Genomic DNA, 9,328 nt, shown 5'->3' with positions numbered 1-9,328 from the left:
ATACAGACTGCAAATACACACAGGATCCTGAAATACAGGCTGCAAATACACACAGGATCCTGAAACACAGGCTTATTATACACAGGCTCCTGAAACACAAACTTTTAATATATGCTGGATTCTAATATACGACTGAAACACAGTCTTCTAATATACACAGGATCTTGAAACATAGGCTTCTATTATACACAGGATCCTGAAACATAGGCTTCTAATATACACAGGATCCAGAAACATGTGCTTCTAATATACACAGGATCCTGAAACACGGGCTTCTAATACACAGAGAATTCTGAAACACAGGTTTCTAATACACAGAGGATGCTGAAACTTAGCCTTCTAAAATACACAGGATACAGAAACACAGGCTTCTAATACACACAGGATCCTGAAGCACGGGCTTCTAATATAGAAGAACCTGAAATGCAGGCTTCAGTTAAACACAGGCTTCTGTCAAGACATAGGTTACCAACACACAATGTGCTTAACACAGGCTTCTGTTAAACACAGGCTTCCAATACACAGGGTCCTGCTAACCACAGGCTTCTATCTGAAACATGGGCCTTCAACACATACGTTTCTGCTGAAAACATGCCCTCTGAGACATAGGCTTATGCTGAAACACAGACTTCTGTTGAAACACAGGCTTCTACTGATATATAAGCTTTTGCACAGAGTTCAAAGACACACACTGCTGTTAAAGTACAGGCTTCTGCTCAAACACGACCCTCCAACACTCAAAGCGTCCTGAAAGACTTCCAACATAGAAGCTTCTGAAACACATGGCTCAAGCACAAACTGTCCTGTGAAAGACAGGCATCTGCTAAACACAGGCTTCCTAAACACGGGATCCTCTAAACACAGGCTTCTGCTAAAACAGAGATTTCCGGTACGCAGACTTCTGCTCTTGCACAGTCTTCCAATACACAGGCTTCTGCTGAAAACAGCCTTTCAACAAGCTTCTACAGAAATATGGGTTTCTGCTGACACACCGACTTCTAAATCACATGTCTGCTGAAATAAAATCTTCTGCTAAATTTGCCAAAATGTTGCTTTCTCACTCACATTGTGGTCTATTGAAACATGTCAAAAAAGACTTGGATTTATATAGTGCTTTTCAGCAGCAACAGACTTCTCAAAGCGCTTTACATCTGATGTGATACTTTTGACACGTACTGGCTGCTAATATCCTCACAACAAGTACGCACAAACTGAGATATAGTTATTGTATTATTCATAAAGAAATAAAAACTGAGTGTTCCGCGAATGATTATCCAGATATCATGTTTTGCTACTGCACTTTAGTCATGTGCCAACTAACGATGTGTCGGCCTCTCTCTCTCTCTAGCAGCCATATCAAGAGCAACGAGAAATACACTCAACGAAGTTCCTGCATTTTGAGTCAAAATTAATCATTTCTAACTTATGGAAATTAGAAGACATAACATGGTGGCAATGGATATCTGTGACTAAAACAAAATTAGAAATTAATTGAACGCTGTGGTAAATTAGAAAATCAATCTGAAAAATGACCATAAAGAGAGAAATTAAGCAAATTGTTTGAAAGCTAAATGGCTGGCACAACAACAAACACACAGCTCTCGCCTGTGATGAACTGGGAGGGTGACAGTGCTGTAGAGCCATTTGAGAAGTTTAAGCAAATGTGTGGACTGAGATTGAATAGCTTTTCAAAAGGCACTAGTAAAGGGAAAAGAATCAGTTTATATCCTTTTGTGAGCAGGAAAGGTGAATTTCCATTTGTTAAATAACAGAGAGCTAAGTGAAAACGACAGCAGAAACTAGTCAAAATTTACAAAAAAATTCAGCAAGCATCTTCAACCTATGTCTAAGTGTTAGATTCACTGATGAGTTCCAAAACCTGAGGCAAGAGCCAGGTGAGTCTGTTGACAATTTCCTAACAAGACTGAAAAGTACAGCCAGAATGAAAGCTGTTAATTCAGTTCATATGTGACTCTGTACACCCTGAGATACGAAAATAATTGATTGGAAAGAACATAATCACAATATTGCAGGCTTTTCGCACTGCCAGAGCGCATGAGGCCACAAATAAATCATAACGATACTGACTAACTAGCCAAGCAACTAGCTTTCAGTTAAGCTGAGAGAACGTCAGCAGGGTTGATGGAATGAAAAAAACGGCAAAAGAAAGCACTCTATCAAGAGAAATGTCCAAGTATTATGGATGACCATGTGAATTCATAGATGGAAATAAATATCCCACATATGGATCAAACTTCAGTGCTTGTGGAAAACCCAACCATTTGACAAAGATATTCAGAACAAAGAAAGTAAATAGTAAACAAATTATCAGAGACAGATTGACATTCTGAGAAGCAAAAAGAACCAAGACATCCATTTCCTGGATGATGTGTTGAGAACATCATAGACCTGGCAACCATAAAACTGCATGTACTGTATGGTTGTAACTGTTCCCAAAGAGAAAAGAAATCACACAACCAGTCAGATCAGAAAAGTGTGAGAAACAAGCAGACAATCACAAGTCTGAAGCTGAAGCCTGAAGCTAGAGCGCAGAGTAACATCATTCCACTCTGACACTACCAAAAGACCTTTCCTGAAAATTTGATATCAGTTTCCAAGGAAAAGTGTCCTGAAGCTGAGCAACATAATGCTAACAGTGTACGCAGAACTGAGATTCAACAACTAGCAGCCCAAATCAGTGGGACACGGAGAGGAGAAATGATATTAACTACAGAAGATATTTTCAGGTAAATCTGTGTCAGAGCAACAGGATGAATTCAAGAAGCAAATAGGGCCAACATGTTCCAATAGAGATAAAGAGTGGGACCAACAAATCCTGTAAATTCTGGATAACAAGGGATGTACAGGATGGATAAAGTCAAAAAGGGAGGTTTATTGCAGATATAGGGAGCTCAAAACAGTAGAAGCCCAAGAGAACAGCGGAATGTGCAAGGGGAAACTTAGCAAGGAAATTAGGAAAGCACAAAATGGGCATGAAAAAATAATGGCAGGTAAAATAAAGGAAAATCCTACGTTACTTCAGAAGTGCATTAAAGATAAAAGGATAACTAAGGAAAGAGTAGGGCCCATTAAGGATGACAGTGGTAATTTATGTGGAGCTGGAGGACATAGATAGTCTTCTAAATGCTTTGTATCAGTGTTCAACAGTGAGAGGGATGAGATAGGTGTAGAAATCGGAGAAAAGAACGGTGATGTACTTACAGAAATTAGCAGACACACAAAGGGTTTTGAATGGCATGGCAGGCTTATAAATCTCCAGGGCTGGATGAAATGTTTTCCAGGCTGTTGACTAAGGTAAAGGAAGAAAATTCCTTTCTAGCTACAGGAGCGGTATCAAAGTTGAGGAGGACAGCCAATGCGGTACCATTATTAAAGAAGGGAGTAAAGGGATAAACCAGGAAAATACAATCCATTCAGTTTAACCTCAGTGGCGGGGAAAACCATTCAAAGCAATTGTGAGGGATAGAATTAATCTGCACATGGAGACACAGGGATTGATTGAGAACACTCAGCTTGATTTGGTTAAGGGGAGATCATTGTCTGACCAACATGATTGAATTTTGAGAAGGAGTGATCAGGTGTGTTGATGAGGGCAATGCATTTGACATCTGCTTGGACTTCAGCAAGGTTTCTGACAAGGTCCAGCACAAGAAACTAATAGCCAAGGTAAGAGCCATGGGATTCAAGGAAATTTAGCTAATTTGATCCAGAATTGGCTAGTGGCTTCAAGATCCAGGAGGTGAGGTCATGTGCTCACAAGCATCTTTTCAAGGGTAAGTAGGGCTGGGCAATAAATGCTAGGCCAGCCAGTGACACCCATGTCCCATGAATACATTAAAAATAAGAACATAAAAACATAAGAACATAAGAAATAGGAGCAGGCACAGGCCATCTGGCCCCTCTAGCCTGCACTGCCATTCAGTAAGATCATGGCTGATCTTTTTGTGGACTCAGCTCCACTTACCCACCCTTAATTCCTGTGCTTGTTCAAAAATCTATCTAACGTTGCCTTAAAAGCATTCAACGAGTTAGCCTCAATTGGTTCACTTGGCAGGCAATTCCCCAGATTCACAACCCCTTGGGTGAAGAAGTTCCTCCTCAACTTACTCCTAAATCTGCTCCCCCTTATTTTGAGGCTATGCCCCTGGTTCTAGTTTCACCCGCCAGTGGAAACAACTTCCTGCTTCTATATATTCAGTTCGTAATTTTATATGTTTCTGTAAGATCCCCCCTCATTCTTCTAAATTTGAATGAGTATAGTCCCATCTACTCAATCTCTCCTCATAAGCCAACCCTTTCAATTCCAGAATCATCCTAGTGAACCTCCTCTGAACCTCCTCCAATGCTAATACATCCTTTCTCATGTAAAGAGACAGAAACTGTACACAGTACTCCAGGTGTGGCCTCACCAGCACCCAAGACAGCTGCAACATTACCTCCGTGTTTTTAAACTCCATCTCTCTAGCAATGAAGGACAATATTCCATTTACTTTCTTAATTAATTAATTGCTGCACCTGCAAACCAACTTTTTATGATTCATGCACAAGGATACCCAGGTCCTCTGCACAGCAACATGCTGCAATTTTTCACCATTGAAGCAATAGTCTGTTTTGCTGTTATTCCTCCCAAAATGGATGACCTCACATTTACGAACACCGTACTCCATCTGCCTGACCCTTATCCACTCACTTAACCTATCTACGTCCCTCTGCAGACTTTCAGTGTCCTTTTCACACTTTGAACTACCAGTCATCTTAGTGTCATCTGCGATATTTGACACACTGTGCTTGGCCCCCAACTCTAAATCATCGATGTAAATTGTAAACAGTTGCAGTCCCAACACTGATCCCTGAGGCACGTCACTAGCCACTGATTACCAACCTAAAAAACACCCATTTACCCCCACTCAAACAACTTGGTGTTAAACAAAACACAATTTATTTAGTTAAAATACAACAGAAGAAATAAGAACTTAGAATAACCCAACTCTATTGGAAAACTTAACCGAATAATAGATGCAGTGATTATTACTAATTAATGTTCCAATATCGTAACATCCCATAAATGCACTCCTTGGCAAATTCAGAAACCAGATAAAAACTAAAGAACCGCGGATGCTGTAAATCAGAAACAAAAACAAAGTTGCTGGAAAAGCCCAGCAGGTCTGGCAGGATCTGTGAAGGAAAAAACAGAGTTAACGTTTCGGGTCCGGTGACCCTTCCTCAGAAACCAGATTGTCTCACGTGCAATGCCCACAGTAGGGAGAGAAACCCCAGCTTCTAGCTGTAACCATGAGAGGGGAAGAAATGGCTTCTACTTCTTCAAAACTCCAATGGTTTCTGCCAAATCTAAAAGCTAACAAAAAATCTAGAAATCCTGGTCTGTGAAAGATGGCCACACCCATTCAGACTGCTTCTATTGTTCCAACTTTTAAAAAAACCAAGGCTGTTAATGTTACCACAGACTGCTCAGTACCTCTCATTCAAATTCTCTCTTAAAAGAAACTAGGACAAAATACACCCATTAAAGCCACAACAGGAACCAGAAGATGATGGTCAAGGAGTGTTCTTGTGATTGGACACCTGTGTCCACTGGGGTTCTGCAGGGATTAGTGTTAGACTTTAATGTAGGAGAGCTACTCAGTAAGTTTGTGGATGATTGAAAAATTAGTGGGCTGGTAAATAATATGGAGGATAGTCTTAGATTACAGGTCAATATAGATGGGCTGATCAGTGGCGAATGGAATTCAATCCAGATAAATGCGAGGTGATGCACTTGGGCACAACAAATAGCGCAAGGGAATGTTATAGTAAATGGTAGAATCTTGCAAAGCAGCAACAGTGATGTGCATGTAAACTGGTGCTTAAGGTGGTGACACAAAATGATAAAGTGGTTAAGAAGGTATATTGGATACTTGCCTTTATTAGCTGAGACATGGAGTTCAAGAGCAGGAGGGTTATACTGGAACTGTATAAAAAGTTGGTTAGGCCACAGGTAGAGTATTGTGTGGGGACATGATTGAGATGTATAAAATTATGAGGTGCTTAGACAGGAAGGAATATTTCCCCTTGGTAGAGGGATCAGTGACCAGGGGGCATAAATTTAAGGTAAGGGGAAGGAGATTCAGAGGGTACGTGAGAAACTTTTTTTTTCCACTCACGGGATGTTGGGAATCTGGAACTCACTGCTGTAAGGGTTGTTAAGGTACATACCGCCATAATATTTAAGACATATTCAGATGTACACTTGCGATACAAAGGCACACAAGGCCATGGGCCAACTGCTGGAAAATGGGAATTAAATATTTAGGTGGTTCTTTTTGACTGGCATAGACTCATTGCTGGCATTTTGACTGGCATAGACTCATTGGGCCAAAGGGCCTTTTTCTCTGCTATTGACTTCTATGATTATATGCATGTTTGTTCTTTCTCACTGAAGCAAATGGTGCTGCTGTCTTTGGGTTGGGCGTTTGCAAAGAGCTCCAGCTTTATCCTCAGTAAACTATGAGATAAAGGATTTGACATAAAAAGCCATCACCTGGTGTATATAACATCTCCAGTCCTCAGTCAAATGGGAGAAGAATCCAGCAAAGATAAAGAACTACAGATGGTCACCCAGCAAGTGATACCTGATCAGTTACAGAAACAGCAGCAATACTGCAAGACTAGGCTATCAAATATAACAATCTCAGTGAAAGAAATTGATATTCAACAACTTTGTAACAACCACTATGTAATGAAAGGTATCTGATATAAAAACATCTTTTAAGAGTTTAAATTTTAAATGAGTGGCATTTAGGTTTGATCTATTTTTAGAAAGGGATTTAAAGATTAACTAGGTCAATCTTTCCCCAACCATGATTTTAAACCAGTATGGGCCTCCTGGAGTGTAAATGAAGTTTGTTTGTATTCTGGGGTGTGATAAAAGGGTGAAGAAACATTAAACCATTAGCTTAGTAGATGCTAGAAAATTTCTGAGCCAGAAATATATGGTTTGAAATCTGCATTGATTATTCAAAGCTGAGAAAGTCTAAGATGTCAGTTATGAGAGTCAGTGAGAAAGGGTTTATGGCTCAGAGGACTAAATTGAAAAGTAGCAGTTAAGTCAACCTAAAGATTTGATAGGCAAGGAAAATATTGAAGTGACACAGGTAGTGGATGAGGGTAGTGCTGTGTATGTTGTATATTTGGACTTTCAGAAAATATTTGATATGATACCACATGGCAGATTGGTTAGCAAATTATAAATATTTGGAATTGATGGGTCCTTGACAGCACGGATTAGAAGTTGGCTAAAAGTTAGGAAACAGAGGATAGGTATAGATGGATATTTCTCTGGAGATGAGTTGAAAGTGGTGTTCCCTTGGGATCAGTGTTGGAAACTTTACTTTTTCTGATTTGGAGATGGGTATTGAGAGCAAAATCTCTAAATTTACAGAAGATACTAAGCTAGGGGGAATATAAGGAAATGTGAGGTAATGCATTTTGATAGATGAAACATGGAGAGACAATACTGGCTCAATGGCACAATTATGAGGGTAGCAGTGGGACCTTGGGGTTCAACTGCATAATTCTCTGAAGGTAGCCAGGCATGTTGAAACAGTTGGTAAGAAGGCTTATGGGATCCTTGGGTTAATAATAGAGGCACAGAGCATAAAAGCAGGGAAGTAGTGCTACACCTCTACAAATCATTGGTCAGATCAGATTCGGAGTATGTGTTCAGTCCTGGGCACCTTATTTAAAGAAGGATGTTAAAGACCTGGAGAGAGTGCAAAGGAGATTTACTACAGTGATACTAGAATGAGGGATCTTAGATACAAGGAAAGATCACAGAAATTTTGCTTATTCTCCATGGAGTAGAGAAGATTAGAGGTGAGCTTATTGAGGTATCAAAATTATGAACAATTTTGACAGGGTAAAGGAGGATATTCTGTTTCCACTGGTTGGTATGACAGTAACTAAGGGTGAGAATTTCAAGATTATCAGCAACAGAGCCAGGAGTAAGGTGAGAAGAAACTCCTTTACTCAGAGAGTTGTTAGGATTTGGAATGTGTTACCTGGGAGAGTGGTGGAGGTGGATTTCATAAGCGGTTTCAAAGACAGCTGGATATATATGTGAAAGTGATGAATTTAGAGGACTATGGAGATAGGGCTGGAGAATAAGACCGGCTGGGTAGCTTTCTTGGGAGCAAGTACAAACACAATGCATCGAATGGCCTTCTCTGTAATGTAAAATTCTATAATTCCATGATTCTAAAATTTCTCTGGACTTTGATTAACTGTAAAATGATGGTAACATTGGCAGTAGATGGGATTTTGTTTTGCCACACATTTGAATTTTTAAAAATGTTTTATAATAAACTTCTGTTTACTGTTTTAACCAAATCTGAAGCCTGGTAGGTTAATGTTTCAGTGAAGGTCTGTCGTGTTCAAAGAACAAAATTTGAAGACACAATTTTATCAAATGGCCAACACAGAAATTTAGTCAGAACTAATACCTGAATTTTATTGCTTGAAAGACAAAGTACTAATGAGGAACAAAGACTTTCTCAAATGCCAGCCTATGACAAAGGTGATAGTCTCATCTGAGTATCGGAATGAATTCTACCAGTGGCTCATGAAATTGCAATGGCAGTTCACTTGGATATTAGGAAAACACAGAATAAAATATTGCAACATTTTTATTGGCAAGATTGCACAAAGATGTTGTCAAACATGCCATATGTGAAGGGTAGTGGAGAAACCCCAATAATTAATTAAACCTGCAACTTTAATTCTGATAGAAGCTTTTGAAGAACTATTTAACAAGGTCTTAATTGATTGCACAGAACTCCTACCTAATGCCAGGAATATCAGAATCGGTATCTTTTATCAATTATCAATTTGGGCGGCACGGTGGCTCAGTGGTTAGCGCTGCTGCCTCACAGCGCCAGGGATCCGGGTTCAATTCCACCCACGGGTGACTGTCTGTTTGGAGTTTGCACATTCTCCCCGTGTCTGCGTGGGTTTGCTCCGGTTTCCTCCCACAGTCCAAAGATGTGCAGGTTAGGCAGATTGGCCATGTGAAATTGCCCGTAGTGTTCAGGGTGTGCAGCTTAGGTGGGTTATAAGGGGATGGGCCTGGGTGGGATGCTCCAAGGGTCAGTGTGGACTTGTTGGGCTGAAGGGCCTGTTTCTACACTAGGGATTCTATGTTCTTGTTCTATGGATGTTTGAACAAGATTTTCTGAAGCAGTGCCTTTAGGAAAGATTACTGCAAAAATGGTAGTGGTAAGGCTGGTTCAATTTTTTACAAGATGTGGATTAC

This window comes from Rhincodon typus, chromosome 21, assembly GCF_021869965.1.
Source record: "Rhincodon typus isolate 14 chromosome 21, sRhiTyp1.1, whole genome shotgun sequence".
Lineage (NCBI taxonomy): Eukaryota > Metazoa > Chordata > Chondrichthyes > Orectolobiformes > Rhincodontidae > Rhincodon > Rhincodon typus.
The sequence above is the reverse complement of the archived record's forward strand: the minus strand, read 5'-3'. Positions refer to the sequence as shown.